Raw genomic sequence first — 16442 nt, forward strand, 5'->3', positions numbered from 1 at the left:
GTCAGTTGGACTGAACCACCCAGGTGCCCCCGGGAAATTGTTTAAAATACTAGTGTGTTCTCTAAGGACACTTACATTTTTTTTTTTTTTAGGTTTGTTTATTTATTTTGAGAGAGAGAGATAGATCATGCATGCAATGAGGGAGGGGCAGAGAGAGAGAGGGATAGAGAAAATCCCAAGCAGGCTCAACACTCTCAGTGTGAGCCCAACTTGGGGCTCGATCTCACGAAACAGGAGATCATGACCTGAGCTGAAATCAAGAGTCAGGTGCTTAACTGACAGAGCCACCCAGGCACCCCACTAAGGATACTTGTTTGTTATATTTTGGTAATACCTTTCAATAAGGCTTAATACTTGCTGTACAGGGTGAAGTTTCTTACAATTCAGTCTGAGCCAGACGAGGACCCTTTATTCTCTCTTGCAGTAGAGTCTGTGGGAGCTGCTATGTAATTGAGAGGATTATGGCATTCGGGGGATTGGACTACTGGAAAGAGCAATGGGTTGATACTTGGGAGCCCAAAGATTATGCCCAGGTCCCAACATAATACTAATTTATTAGATTGCTAAATACAAATTTATATTTGTAAATACAATTTATATTTAGTATTACTAAAATACTAAATACAAATCAAGTCATTTTCTGGGTCTTTCTTTCTTCTTTCTTTCTTTCTTTCTTTCTTTCTTTCTTTCTTTCTTTTTTCATTTATAAAATGATGGGGCTTGTGTTAATCAGTGATTCTCAAATTTTTGGAGTATGAAAACTTTTCTTAATTTCAAAAAGTTATGGATAACACGTGATATGGTGTTGATTTTGTTGCCCAGTGAAAGAAATTAAAACAAACAAACAAACAAAAAACCTGTAAACCCTGGTTCCAATACTTGTAATAATTCCAGAACCTCTGGGGGTCCAAATCTCTGGGGTTCCACAGCCTGGAACCCCCGGTTTAGCTGAGTTTGAGGTCCCTCCAGGCTCTGATATTCTCGTATTCAAGTCAAGCGAATATGGGGTCCTTAGAAAAACATTCATTTATTCAAGAGGAAAGCTGACATTCAATACTACCAGATCTGAGAAAAGCACAAGTTTCTGAGAGAGGTGAATTGTGGCAGATTTCAGGGTGTACGAATCTGAGCTGAGAAGATGGGAGGAAGAATCAATACTAGTCGCAGTGGGAGTGGGGTGACATGATGGCGAACAAGGTTCCAGAATGTGGCTCATGCCAGGAAGAGGGTCAGATGCCATGATCACTAACAGAAAGAAGCAGAGGAGAGGCAATCTCACCCCCAAGGCAAGGTGGATTAACTCTTCCGGCCTTAAAAGTGAATATATTATATATTAGTATATTAAATATAAAATAATATCTTTTTTGTTTTCAATGTTTATTTTTGAGAGACAGAGAGAAACAGCATGAGTGGGGGAGGGACGGGGAGAGAGGGAGACGCAGAATCCGAAGCAGGCTCCAGGCTCTGAGCTGTCAGCACAGAGCCCCACGCAGGGCTCGAACTCACAAACTGTGAGATCATGACCTGAGCCGAAGTCAGATGCTTAACTGACTGAGCCACCCAGGCGCCCCAATAGAAAATAATATCTTAATGTAATATGATAATATAAGTAATAATATGTACTCATATGTGTTATGTCAATTAATATTCATCTGTAAAACACCAGGGCAGTGTATGGTATAGAGTAGGCTGGTCTCCCCGCTCCTCCTTAATCACAACGACAGTTAAAGTGTTAACGAAAGCCTTCTAGTTAGACTTCTCTAAAGACGAATACCAACTGAGTTGACGTCACGACGTTACTGGCAATGTCTTAGGGTAATGTCTGCAATATATGTACAAGAGAGAGGCTCACGGAAAAATAGATTCGTGAAGCGTGCCCCAACACTGTCCCTTTTATGTTTTCAATACTTTGCATGCTTCATATCAAAGAAGAGATTGATTCTGAAAGACATTCTGCCTCACAGCACTCTTCATGAATTTGAAAGGAGATCTGAACTTGACAGTGTACGTTTCCCAGAGTTACATACAGATTTGGGTATTAGGTTGAGGATATCAGGTCAAATTTCTACCCAGATAGTCATCTAACTGCAAGGAGAAGCAAGATGGGCAAATAGGGAAAATTCTTGAAAAATCTTTGAGGCTATTAATTCTCAGGGTTTTAAAAAGTTACTAATATTTCAATTCCCATGTTCTAATAAACATTCCCTCTCTCTCCATGCTCCAGCAACCTCAACTGTAGAAACTCTAAGAGGGGCACCTGAGTGCCTCAGTTGGTCGTGTCCAACTCTTCATTTCCTGAAGTCGCGATCTCACAGTTTGTGAGTTCGGGTCCTGTGTTGGGCTCTGTGTTGACAACACGGAGCCTGCTTGAGATTCTTTCTCTCCCTCTCCCTCTGCCCCTCCCCTGCTGTCTCTCTCTCTCTGTCTCTCTCAAAATAAATAAATATGTTTTTTTAAAAAACACAAAGTTTCTAAGAAAGTGTCGGTTCAAATGCGAACCAAACCGAAATGTGGTAATATTCTGAGCAGCCATGGGATGTAGGAAAAACAGAGCCTCTGCATATTCTATTTCCTTTCTAATATGAATCAAATCATATTACTTTAGCGAAGTGATGAAAAAAATGTTCAGTGAACACTTCCGTGAAAAAAGTTCGTATATTCATCTATCACGAGTGTTGTGTTCTGTTTTCAGAATCAACCGATAGGCAAAATATGTTCGAAGAACAGAATGTGTTTTAATCTAATCATCGAAAACTGCCAATTGATGCTATGGCTGATAGAAGTTGAAAGTGGAGAGAGGAGGAAGAAGAAAGGAGAGTTCCAGAGGGAGAGAGAGAGAGAGAACAGAGAAAATAATGGGGAAAGCTTATTAAAGAAACAGAAGAAAATTTCCCCCAAATAAAGGGCATGTCTCCAGCCTGAAAGGTCAGACTGATTGTTTAGTTCAGTGAATAAAAAATATGTCCACCGTAAAGCTATGACACTGTGAAAGTTCGAATCCCCAGGGATGGAGAGAAGATCCCCAGAACTTCCAGATAGAGAAGGAGAAAATCAATGTACGTACACAGCATTGGTTATAAGAGTGGCATTGTTTGTAGCTTATAAATCTCGCTACTCACAGAGAGCTTTTCTTCCACTTGAGCTGATACTGTGCTCCTAAAGACCTGTCTTCTAAGTTTTACCTCTGATTGCTTCTCTGACAGTCCTTCTTATTCCCTGCCCCCGTTGAAAATATTGCTACAAGTTTCTATCAAATATTCAACGTGACCTCTTCTCCCTTTGACCCATTTCCAGATCTGACACAAGTGTGCACTGGCCTGGATCCGCCTCCTCTTGGTTAAGGAGCCATCTCTACAGTCATCCTCTGTCCTGGGCAGTGGCAAGTGTGGATTTTCTTAGCCCAGGCCAGCTGACCTCAGACACCAGCGTATCTGCGGAGACAGACCCCAACCTGCTCTTGGCACACGGAGATGTTGACAACACCTCTTCTTCTGCTGCTGGAAGCAGATACAGTCTGCAAACACCATCACACCATCATGAGAATTCTCTCGGCCTCTTCCCACACCACGGACCCGTCCACACAGCATTACCATCAGGCAGGCAAGCTGAGGCAGCAAGAGTCTGCTTATGCTGACAGCCGACGCGTGGGTGGGTAGGCACCGTGCCCTAGAAGCAAGTACTATTAAGGCTTAAGGATGCAGGCTTGAATTTATATATTTGTATAAGATCAACGCCCCTCCTTCCTTTGTTCTGTCTCTGCGCTCCCTCATTTCCCTTGAATCTCTTTCGTGATGGTGGTACAATAGTACCTACTCCAGGGTGCTGTTAGGCAAGGATTTCTCCTTCTTCCCATTAGCATTTCATTGTTCCATAGATTTAGGTGTTCCTGTGCCCTGCTAGTCTGAGGACACCAGAAACTGTTCCCATGGTCACTTCTACCAGTTAGTGTTTACTACATAACAAATTGCCCCTTGATGGCTTAAAATAACAACCAGTTTTTAGCTCACAACCCTGCTGTTTGGCCATTTGGACTGAGTGCATGTAGATAGTTCTGGGTGGGGATTAGCTGGTTGAAGAGCCTCAGTTGAAATGGCTTATCTCTACTTTGCACGGTTTCTCATCTTCCAGCAGGCTATCCCAGAATGGTCACCTGGTGACTGCAGTTTTCCAAGAACAAAACATCGGAAGTTGCAAGGCCTCTTCCCCCCCCTCCCCAGTTTTATTGAGAAATAATTGGCATATATCATTATATAAGTTCAAGGTGTAGCACATGATGGTTTAATTTACATATGTCATGAAATGAGCACCACAACAGGTTTAGTTAATATCCATCTTCTCATATAGATACAATAAAAAGAAAAAAATTCTTACGACGAGTGTTCTTAGGATTTACCATCTTAACGATTTTCCTAGATAGCATCCAGCAGCGTAGGTAAAGTCATCATGTACATTACATCCCTAGTGCTTATTTATCTTACTACTGGAGGTTTGTACTTTCTGACCACCAATTCCCTCTCCCTTCCCTCTTGCCTCAAGCAGCTACAAGGCTTTTTCCATATCTCTTTTCTTACGAGTTTGATTTTTAAAAATTTTTCATTAGAGTCTACGTATAAGTGAGATCATACAGGATTTGTCTATCTCTGACTTATTTCACTTAGCATAATTTCTTCAAAGTCCATCCGTATGTTGTAGATGATAAGACTTCCTTTTTTTATGGCTTACTAACCTTCCATTTTACACACACACACACACACACACACACACACACACACACGTATGCGTGTGGGCCACCTCTTCTTCATCCATTCATCCATCAGTGGACACTTAGGCTATTTCCAAGTCTTGGCTATTGCAAATAATGCTGCTAGGAACATGTCGATGCAGATATAGTTTCAAATTAGTGTTTTCATTTCCTTTGGATATATTCCCAGAAGTGGAATTGCTGGATCATACAGTAGGTCTATTTTTAATTTTTTGAGGAAACTCCATACTGGTTTCCATAGTAGTTGCACCAATTTCCAATTCCACCAACAGTGCACAAGGGTTCCCTTTTCTCCACACCCTCACCAGCACTTGCTATCTCTTGTCTTTTTGATGATGGTCATTCCATCAGGCATGAGGTAATGACTCAGTGTGGTTTTAATTTGCATTTCCCTAATGACCAGTGATATTGAGCATCTTTTTATGTACCTGTTGGCTTTTTGTAGTTTTTCTATGGAAAAATGCCTCTTCAGGTCCTTTGACCATTTTTTTAAGTTGGATTATTTGTATTTTTAACTATTGAGTTGTAGGAGTTCTTTGTGTATTTTGGACATTAGCCCCTTATGTAGTTTGCAAATATTTCCCCCATTCTGTAGGTTATCTTTTCACTTTGTTGATGGTTTCTTTTGCTGTGCAGAAGCTTTTGATGCGGTCTCAATTTATTTTTGATTTTGTCGCTTGTGCTTTAGGTGTGGTTTCCAAAAACTCACTACCAAGGCCCATGTCAAAGAGTTTTGTTTCTGTTTTCTTTTAGGAGTTTCAAGGTGTCTTGTCTTATGTTTAAGTCTTTAATTCATTTCGACTTAATTTTTGTGAGCAGTGTGACATAGGGGTCTGGTTTCATTTTGTTACATGTGAATATCTAGTTTTCCTAACACCATTTATTAAAGAGACTATCATTTCTCCATGCTCAGCACAGAGCCCGATGCAGGGCTCGATCCTATGACCCTGCAATCATGACTTGAGCTGAAACCAAGAGTTGGATGTTCAACTGACTGAGCCACCCAGGCACTTCTTGTCCCAAATATTTTATGTATTACTTAAGTTACACACCAGAATAATAATCTCCTGACATGTTGAAGGATTCGTGATTTTGAGTCAAAACACCTAATTCAGGGTATGTCTCCAGACCTCTTTTAACTATATGTAAGGCCAAGTAATGGCAAGTATTATGAAATCTTCAGCATGGGGCTCAGCACATAAACGCTTAACAAATGTTTGTTGAATCTGAATGAAAAGATGGGAGCAAAAATGCTATATAAGTCAGAGGAAATTAGCCTGAAAACCTATCCCATTCGTTCTGTGTTTATGATCAACTTTTATCAGGGAAACTTGGAATTTAATAGGTGAGAAAAAAGATTTGATTTAACTTCCATACTTGCAGTATGGGCTGCTGGATGGAACAGCAGCATGTCCATTGCTGTACGTAATAGTTGGGAATTATAACGAAGGGCAGAATGAAGAGGGTCCTTAAACTTCAGTTCACTAAGTCACCAACTGAATTAAGAAATCACGTATCTGGGGCGCCTGGGTGGCGCAGTCGGTTGAGCGTCCGACTTCAGCCAGGTCACGATCTCGCGGTCCGTGAGTTCGAGCCCGGCGTCGGGCTCTGGGCTGATGGCTCGGAGCCTGGAGCCTGTTTCCGATTCTGTGTCTCCCTCTCTCACTGCCCCTCCCCCGTTCATGCTCTGTCTCTCTCTGTCCCAAAAATAAATAAAAAACGTTGAAAAAAAAAAAAATTAAAAAAAAAAAAGAAATCACGTATCTTTACAAATTCCAACAATGTTCCTCAGCTGTTTCGAGCGGGACCTCGGAGAAGCACCTAAACGAACTATTTTTTAAAAACCTCCTTTCTTTAGAAGTTGCAACACAAATTGGCAAGAAGCAGAAAGTGACCTCTTAATTTTGTTTCATAGGCCCCATATTCAGTTTGGTCTGATGCTCTTTCCGGTCCTGTTTCTCCAAATTAAAAATTGATCAATAGAAACAATAAGAATACATTAGAGAAAATTTTTGCAGATTCTTAGTCTAAATATATTTTCCTAAGTCCTATTTAGTAAGCAACTGCAAGAGTAGGCTGGCTATTTACTTAATGACCATGAGAAGCCATCCTGACCCTTCCCAGGAAGGTCAAAGAGCAGCTTTTTTTTTGGATGCCTAATTTAATTGGACAAAGGAAATTGCTTTCATCATTTTTGTTTTGCCCTTCCTAATTGGATTGAATGTCAACTTTCCACGCGATGTTCCCCAACATACACTCATGTTCCTAATGCAACCAGATTAGATCAATCTGCATCTGTCTTCATTGTACCCTGGGACTGCATAAACTTTGAATACATATTTATTTTGTGGATTTCATTTCCATGTTAATTAGAATTCAGGTTCCTGGAATTTCCATTCTGAGTATGATAATCTTCTTATAGTCAGCATGATAGAAACAGCTGCATTCGTTTACTTTATGAAAAATGGTGTTTCTGGCTCAGATGATCATTGGATATATACTTTCTAGATCAAAGATTGTGCCTCCATTCCTTCCTATAGATTTATCAGAATGTATTAATGTATTGAGAACTTTCAAACTCAATTTTATGAGGTCACTGTGTTTTTTGGAAGACAAAGTGAACAACAAAAATTATTGGGAAATGATACTAAAATGCATCTCATTGCCTTTTCTTCTACTGTAATCACTGCTCTCCAAGTAGACTTTTTAAAAAGATTAACTAGTTTCTTAATTATAAAAGTTGTCTACTACTGTTAACGTTTTGATGGCTTTCTTTTCATATACATATAGTAGATTTTTGTAAAATGTTATTACTCTAAACAGATAAATATGATCTCTGTCCCAAAATGTGTTTTTCAACAGCCATCTTTCTAATCTAATCAAGAATTTTTTAGACAACCAGGGTGCCTGGCTGGCTCAGTTGGTAGAGCACGTGACTCGATCTCAGGGGAATGAATTCGATCGATCTCCAGGTTGGGCATAGAGCTCATTATTAAAAGAAAAGTTAAAAACAAAACAAAAAAAAAAGAATTTATTAGACAATAAAATAAAGGAGATTATTCAATCCAACATCAACATGTGCTAAAGATTTACTATATTACTATGTCACCCGCCTTCCTCTTTGATGGAGGAGAAGGGTATGAAAATAAGTAAGACACATCCTTGCTTTGAAAAAGTTTGTAAACTACAGAAAAAAAACCATGGTAAAGTAATTATGTAAATTATGTAAATTACATAGTAAAGCAATGATATCAACCATTTACTGGGCACTAAGTAGGTACCAATTACCTTTTATTCCTCAGGACATCTCTGTGATGTGGGGACTGTCACACTCCTCATCTTACAGATGAGGAAACTGAGGTTGAGCGATGTGGAGTGTTGTGCCCCAGACCACACAACCGGTTGGTGATAGAACTGGGAGTTGAATCCAGCAATAGGGTTTCAGCCAGGCCCTTGATCACTGCATTCCACCATAGGGGAGCACTTCAGTTATAACATGCCTTCCATATATTGGAATAAATAAAATTCTCTCCGAGTCTTCTTGATGTGAAAGATAGATCCAAGTACTCTACAGGGTCTGTGCACAGTACCTCACTCTCATTTTCTCAAGAGAAGGGACTAGAACATTTATCGTTGAGCCTGTCGGTCTGTAGAGGAGATCCCATCCTTGCAGTAATGGAAAGGATAAAAAAGTCAAATGGCCTGGTATTTCACCACCCTCAGGATCTGGGATAATTTTCCCTGGGCCTGTAGAGAGTGAGCGCAGGGCAGTTTTATTGTCGGTCTGTGCCCAGGGCACACTCTGCCCCACCCTGGGCGCACGATGGTTAAAGGAGATAAGGAGTAATGAGGCCCGCTATTACATATAGGGCTCCCAGGGACCATCTCTCTCATAAGGTACCATTGGCGCAGAGACCTGAGGCAAGTGAGAGAAGGAGCCACCCACTCTCTGGGGAGGAGGATTCCAGCCAGCACCAATGTTCCGAGGCCAGCATGTGGCTGGTATGTTGAAGAAACAGCGAGAAGCCGGGTGGCTGAAGCAGAAGAAGAGAAGGGAATGCAAGAGCTGATTAGGTTAGACAAGCAGCGAGTCAGGAGGTAGGGGAGGAACACAGGAATGCTGGAGGCACCGAGTATCTGTTTGTATCACATTCTTTCACGCAGGTGACGGGAGCCCTGCCCGATGAAATTACACGGAATTCCCTGTTGGAAAACTTTGCTTGAATTAAATAGCTCCCACTCAATAGGACTCCATTTTTCCAGCATAGAAATTGAGAATAATAAAGCCTGTCTCATGGGGCATTGTGCTTATTAAATGAAATAAGATAATGTTTGTGAAAGTGCTTTGTCATCTGTAAGGCACTGTGATAAAGACTACTCTTGTTTTTGCTGTTAAGAGAAGTCGATGGTTAAGTTGCTCAAGAAGCAAGGGAGTGGAGACAGTTCTAAGCTGAGTGCCCTGGATCCTGTGGTCCTCTTCCTTAACTGTTCCCTCCGTTAATTTCCAGTGTCTTTCCCAGTCTCCCCTTCAGCAGGAGGACTTGGTGAGCAAAGGCAGATAAGCAAGCTTCTCATCGGCATGATAAGAGGTGCATAACCACCCCCAGTGATAGCCAAGCCACAGATAAGATCACCTTCGTTTGCAAATTTGACCGGCAAAATTACAGTGCTGTGCTCGTAGTGGGGGTGGGGGGCCTCAATGAAGCTCAAGATCGTTATTTCCACATCTAATATCAGCCTCTGGAAAACACAGTACATCTGTATAATGACAATGTCAAAGATCCCCGTTTTTGTGTGTGACACCAGCACCCACACAGAACAGGAATCACTCCAGAGTAGGAAGGTAGACATCGTTCTCTGAGTGGTCATGTCAGATGGACATATCTGAGTGTTCAGCACATATCAGACCAGACTACCGTGACGTCATTTGTTGCAATTACTGATAGAAGTCTGCCGAGGTCCAGCCCCAGCGGGTCCAGGGGTTCCCAAAGGATGAACGGCGTGGGCGAGAATGCAAACAGACACAGACAACAGCAATGTGTTAGACTGGCCGTTTTATTGTGGCAAACGTGGCATTGTATTTGTTAGCAATTTCCTTGTAGCGGGCGTCATCTATGTTTCTCTGCATTACGTAACTCTAAAAATGTTCCTTTGTGTAATCACCCATTAAGGAACATCACGGTTATTTCTTTGTAACGTTCCCTCCTGCCTTTTTGTTTGTTGATTAATTTCTTCTTACTACTTTCATTTTGCATCTACGTTTATTTATAGTTTATAAAGAGTTTGCTTCGCTATTGTCATGAAAGGTCATCTAGCTCTCAACACCTCAAGTGGAACAGTTACAGGGACATGACTTCTTAATTGTTCCTTTGAACCGTTTGCGGCATAAGGAACAAAAGTATTCTCTTTGGTCTGGGGTGCCCGGAGGGAGCCAAGAGGGCCCTGGGAACCCACGCCTTATGTGCTCCCAGAGAGACAATGTATACCTAGGAACTAATGAACCATTCTGTAGCCTAACCCACCAGGTCCAGTTACCATCTGGAACGCCTCCTGGGGGCCAAGTGGGCCTAGGGGTTGGAGTAACTTGTATCCATAGATACATTCCTTTGTTGCAGGAGTGGGGATTTCGAACCCATTTGTCCCCTCATTGGCTGGGAAATATATGGGGCTATCCTTCCTTTAGGTAGGGGACGGGCTGGCGGGGGTGGCACCGTCTGGATATAAGGTTTCATTATTCATATTCGGAGTCTCATGGTTTCTCCCTCATCCCCAGAATATATCCCTGAATTTGCCCCCATGGGTTTATTTTGAATCATCAGTGCCAGTTAGATCATGGGGATGGCCATGATGAGTAACAGGAGGGATACCAGTAGCTTCCCATTTGGAGGGTCGCTGTGCTTTGCCCTTGTGCCAACCACCCAGGCTGTGCCATCAGGAAGGCTGGATGGATCGGCTCCCGGCAAAAGTCATTGGAAAATACTCGCTAAAACTGAAGGAAAGCATGAGTTGTCTTTCCATTCTTTTTCTTTTTCATAGGTCAGAAGAAAGTGTTCTTCGCTTGAAGAAATACTCCCTTACGTAAATCAAGTAGGGAAGATGGGGATGGGAGGAATCAGTGTAGGAGTAAGAATTTGTCCCAGGAGAACTTGGACGGCATCTCCCTTACATCTCCTATTTATTTCTGCCTCCTACGAATTTACTAAGGGGTCTTGGCTTCCAACAGACCTGGGTTTGAATCCTTGTGCACCACGGATTTGTGAGGCCTGAGGCAAGCTATTTAACATTTCTAAGTTTCTGTTTTCTCCAGCGTTAACAAGAGGTCTGTAGGTAAGCATTAAGGACCTACCTAACAAGAGGTAGGTCTGTGGTAAGGATCAAATAAGGAAACGTATGTTAAGTACACTGTGGTGTTGGGCATATGGCAGGTATTGAATAAATAAATGTTAGCCATTTGTGTTATTATTGGGAAGAAATTACTGACAAAGGTTTATCAGAGGGAAAAAGCATAAGAGTGAGGGAAAAATAGTCAACTTGAAGAATCATTGCTCATTTCCTAGGATTTATCTAACATATGTGTATCTGTTATAATGCTTAGTCTAGGTGAACTTTTTTTTTTTTTTAATGAGCTTATTCAATATAGAGCGTTTCGGAATACATTTGGTTTTCAATTTCGAATACAATAAGATTCAGGATAATGTGAACTATTATTTAAGAAAAGCACACGTTGGGGCGCCTGGATGGCTCAGTCGGTTAAGCCTCTGACTTCGGGTCAGGTCACGATCTCGCGGTCCATGAGTTCGAGCCCCGGGTCGGGCTCTGGGCTGATGGCTCAGAGCCTGGAGCCTGCTTCTGATTCTGTGTCTCCCTCTCTCTCTGCCCCTCCCCCGTTCATGCTCTGTCTCTCTCTGTCCCAAAAATAAATAAACGTTAAAAAAATTTAAAAAAAAAAAAAAAAGAAAAGCACACATCATAAAATTTAAATGATGGCATTAAGATTTCTAAAGCAAACATTTCTTTTTATACTACCAATAGAAATAATATTTCTCAAAATCTTATTTGTATGGAACCATGAGTAAATGAAGAACATACCACATAAGTAAAATTTCCAAGTTACTAAAACCAAACCCTTAACATAAAAAAACTTTAAAAGTATATTTTATGTTATAATAGCTATCATTTATGATGACACATGCAGATATATAATATTTTAGATAGCCATTTGGACAATATCCCTTCTTGTTAGCATTTTCTCACTGACTGTGGTTCATTGATCTAGACATCAATTATTGCACAATGCGGAAATAGGCATTGCCCTCAGGAGCTAGTAGAACTCATAAGATAGAAACTCACCAATCCAAATAGCCTCGCACTGAAGAATTTTTCAAGAAATACAATTCAGGGGCGCCTGGGTGGCTCAGTCGGTTAAGCATCCGACTTCGGCTCAGGTCATGATCTCACAGTCCGTGGGTTCCAGCCCCGCGTCGGGCTCTGTGTTGACAGCTCAGAGCCTGGAGCCTGTTTCAGATTCTGTGTCTCCCTCTTTCTCTGACCCTCCCCTGTTCATGCTCTCTCTCTGTCTCAAAAATAAATAAATGTTAAAAAAAATAAAAAAAAAAAAAAAGAAATACAATTCACATTGCTTTGTAATCATTTCAGGAAGGCAGGGAGGAAAACCTTTTCCCCTTCATGTCCATAGCTGTGCCTGAAAATTAAATTGGCCAAGATAGATTAACAGGACAAATGCATGCAAATAATGCTGTAAGTTTCACATGACACAGGAGGCTTCACAAGGAAACGAAAACACAAGGAAAAGGTTAAGCCTGGACATCGTTTATACTAGATTTAGTAAAGAGAAAAAAGTTATGGAAAAAAGTAATAGGACAAAGGAGCGTGAGTTCAGGACAGTAAACTGGGAGAAATGAGCAAAGTCTGTTCATTTGGATTTCCTCCATCTTTGGAGATGAGGGCGCTCCTTTCTTCCAGGTACAGGGAGGAGACCTCTCACAAGTGGGTCCTACACCCTGCTTCAGGGGAGAAGGGGAGGGGTCAGAGAGCTTTTCCTGCACCTGCTGCTCTCAAATTCCGTTAGCTGAAAATATCCAATACGCCAAGGTACCATATTTGAGAGTAGCATGTTTTGAACCCCATCCACATCTTTTTCCTCTAGCGGAAAGAAGAGAAAAATAACCTTTTTTGAAAGACAAATAGGACAGGTGAGCTGCACGGTGGCCCCCTCTGTGTTCTTCAGGGTCACCACACTGCCACACCATCTTCTAGGCTCCAGAATTCAAGGGTGATTCTATACCTTCCTGAGCACCCCCAGTTCTCATTTCTGAGCTTTCTCTAACCCAGCTATTTAGAGAGTCCTTGTCCTAGGCATAGGATTCACTAACACAGAATGCAGCTGGGTGAGGGAGGGTTCTGACTTTCTTTCCAAGTCTTAGAATATTCTGCCAATGTGGAACTCTGAGCTGATCATTATAGGCCAGCACATATCATTTCCGTGACCATAAGCTACTACTACCATTAGTAAAGTGCTTGTGGCTTTTTAAAAAAATGCTTATTTATTTATTTATTTATTTATTTACTTATTTATTTTGAGGGGGTGTGGGGAGGGACAGAGAGAGGGGGAAAGAGAGAATCCCAAGCAGGCTCCACACTGCCAGCACACAGCCTGATGTGGGCCTCAATCCCACGAACTGTGAGATCATGACCTGGGCTGAAACCAAGAGTTTGATGCTGAACTGACTGAGCCACCCCGGTGCCCCAAAGTGCCTGTGGCTTTTTAACGCCAGCAACATAGCAGATAGTCAATGTGTCTTAGTTGAATTGGGTTAGAGGGTGATCTTTCTTTTCATAAAAGCGTCCATAAGAGAATACTGGGAAAACTGTATTATAAATATTCAACAATTGAAATAAAATAGACTAATTCCTTGAAGAATACAAACTATCAAAAGTCAGTCAAGATGAAATATATGTTATCTTATAGTTATTAAAGAAATTAAATTTACAGTTTCAAAACCTCTGGGGGCGGGGGGAAGTCTCCCAGCCTAGATGCTTTCACTGGAGAATTTTACTAAACATTTAAAGAAGAAATGACACCGTTGTACATATCTTTTCTAGCAAGTAAAAAAGGAGAAAACATTTCTTAACTTATTTTTTGAGGCCTGTATCACGTGGGTACCCAAATCAGACAATGATAGTACAACAAAAGAAAACAACAGACCAGTGTTCCTTATAAACATAGATACAAAATCCTAAAAAAAAAAAAAAAAATGTGAACAAGTTAAATCCAACATTATTTAAAAAGAATAACACACCATGAGTTGGGATTTCTCTCAAGAATGCAAAGCTGGCTCAATATTCAAAATCAGTCGATCTAATTCACCATATTTTTATTTCGAGCTGTCTCTGTGTTTTAAACATAGCACCCAGCATGTTACAGAAACACCATTCATAAACCCCAGTCACGGGTGTCGGATGGGAGCAGGGTACATGTATAAATAGCCTGTGTATGTCAAACAGAAGAAAAGAAAGGAAGCTTGGGGAATAAGGTGGAAATCATCGTGCCCAATTTAAACCATATTTACAACCTAATTTACAACCCTCCTGGAACGACTCCTCCCCAAAAAGGAGAGAACATCAAATAGAAAATTCTACATAGGCTAACATCCTCAGGTTGAACTAAACAGAACAAATGAGGCTCTAAGTATGTTGTTTCACTTCCTGGACCCTGGATGTGCCAAGATACAGAGCAGGCACTGCAGCGTTTTTGGGACTCGGAACCATTTGGGGTCCTGAGGAGAAGGCAGCTTTGACACTGTGGACCAATTGATTTGCATCCATTGATTCCGCGATGCTTTGGGATTGATAGAAGGACACTTCCCCAGCCTGATAAAGGGTGCCCGTGAAAATTCCCCGGCTAACATCATACTGAATGGGGAAGGTCTGAATGGGGAAGATCAGTGACAAGACAAGTGTAATTTTTTTAGGGGGGCATACTTAGGCGGTGGAACTCTAGAGCAAACTCTTCAAGCCAGGCTAGCGGCTCCCTCTGGGAAGGGAAGAAGAGGGGCACTTGGAACTGAGAAGGGACACTCGGGGGTTTTCTGGGCGCTGGCAGAGGTCTATGTGGTTTCATGGGTGTTTACATTACAACAGTCTGTGAGTTGTATATCTGTTTTATGTACCTTCTACATTTGCATTATATTTCTCAGTAAAATGCTATAGAAGAAATAAAATTGTTTAGAAATTTTAAATGTTAGTTTCTTTAGAAAAACAGTTTAGCCCCTTATTCCTCCTAACTGCCTATGTTTTTAATATTAACACTAACAGTTAATAAATAGTTGAAATAAAGAATTGCTCTCTGGAGCTTTTATGGCAATCAAACCAAAATCATGTTTGTTTGTTTATTTTTTAATTTTAGAGAGAGAACGCTCATGAGCAGGGGAGAGGAGCAGACAGAGACAGAGACAGAGACAGAGAGAATCTTAAGCAGGCTCCATGCTTAGTGCAGACCACGATGTGGGCCTTTATCCCACCACCCTGGTATCATGATCTGAGCTGAAATCAAGACTCAGACACTCAACCCATGGAACCACCCAAGTGTCCCCCAGATCATAGTTTTAACTACTCAGCTTGGAACTTGCTTAACTTAGTTTTGGTGTCATCGCCTGCACGGTGAGGGGTGGGTTGGGATGTCTCCCCTGGGTAGGGGTAGCTCCCATACTGGGCAGACCACAAGAATGTTAGCTTTAGACAGCAGTCTCTGTTCTCAGCCTCAATCCAAACCTTCTGACTGAAAAACAATGTCAAAAATTAGCCTTAATTACCTAAAAGCTTTTTATGTAAGTTCCTTAGCAGATTATTTATAGCAAAGCCATTTAATATCATTAAGATAATTCCATGTGCATTAAAAAAAACTTATTTTAAGTTTTAGCGATGGCTCAAACTGTCTTTCCTAATTTTTTAGTTTTCCCTTGCTTAAAATAGTGCTTAGAAATAAAAATGTGGAGCAAGGGGCTAACAGGAATTTTGAAACACAAGCATGGATAGAAAAGAATGGGTATAAGTCCCATAACGACATCCTCACTTATATCACTACTATGGAAAAAAACATAAAGCAAGGTAGGCAGGCTTCAGCAAAAGTGCATGATAACTTCAGCTCTTTTTTTTCCAGAACTGGAAAAAATGATGTAAAACTTGAATTTTTATTATGAGCCCTCATTTACTCTAAAATTTAAAAAGTTCTTACTTTGAGAGAGATCTGGGGGTTTTCTTAAGTATATGATATAGTAGCCTATCTTTGTGTTTTACCTGTGGTTAAGTTTTAAACGCGTATGCAGTAAAAAGTAGAATCCCCTTTTTTGTGATTCCTTTTTATCTTTTCTTTCTTTTTTTTTTTTTAATTATTTTTAACGTTTTATTTATTTTTGAGACAGAGAGAGACAGAGCATGAACAGGGGAGGGGCAGAGAGAGAGAGGGAGACACAGAATCGGAAGCAGGCTCCAGGCTCTGAGCCATCAGCCCAGAGCCCGACGCGGGGCTCGAACTCACGGACCGCGAGATCGTGACCTGAGCTGAAGTCGGACGCTTAACCGACTGAGCCACCCAGGCGCCCCTCCTTTTTATCTTTTCTATGCCTAGAAAGCAGTTCCGCATCTTTTTCTCATCCACCCA

At 41.2% G+C, this 16442-nt stretch overlaps 1 long non-coding RNA gene across 2 annotated transcripts in view; it reads left to right on the forward strand.

Annotated features, from left to right (window-relative positions):
- Nucleotides 1-5490, forward strand: part of LOC109249016 (uncharacterized) — a 56788-nt gene extending 51298 nt beyond the window's left edge. For both annotated transcript variants that reach the window (XR_008419513.1, XR_008419512.1), the window contains one exon: nt 3295-5490. This is a non-coding gene — a long non-coding RNA (uncharacterized LOC109249016). The remainder of the gene's footprint in view (nt 1-3294) is intronic.
- The last annotated feature ends 10952 nt before the right edge of the window (nt 5491-16442 follow it).

This window comes from Panthera pardus, unplaced genomic scaffold (assembly GCF_024362965.1).
Source record: "Panthera pardus isolate Hobbes unplaced genomic scaffold, ASM2436296v1 HiC_scaffold_6, whole genome shotgun sequence".
NCBI classification, from domain to species: Eukaryota; Metazoa; Chordata; class Mammalia; order Carnivora; family Felidae; genus Panthera; species Panthera pardus.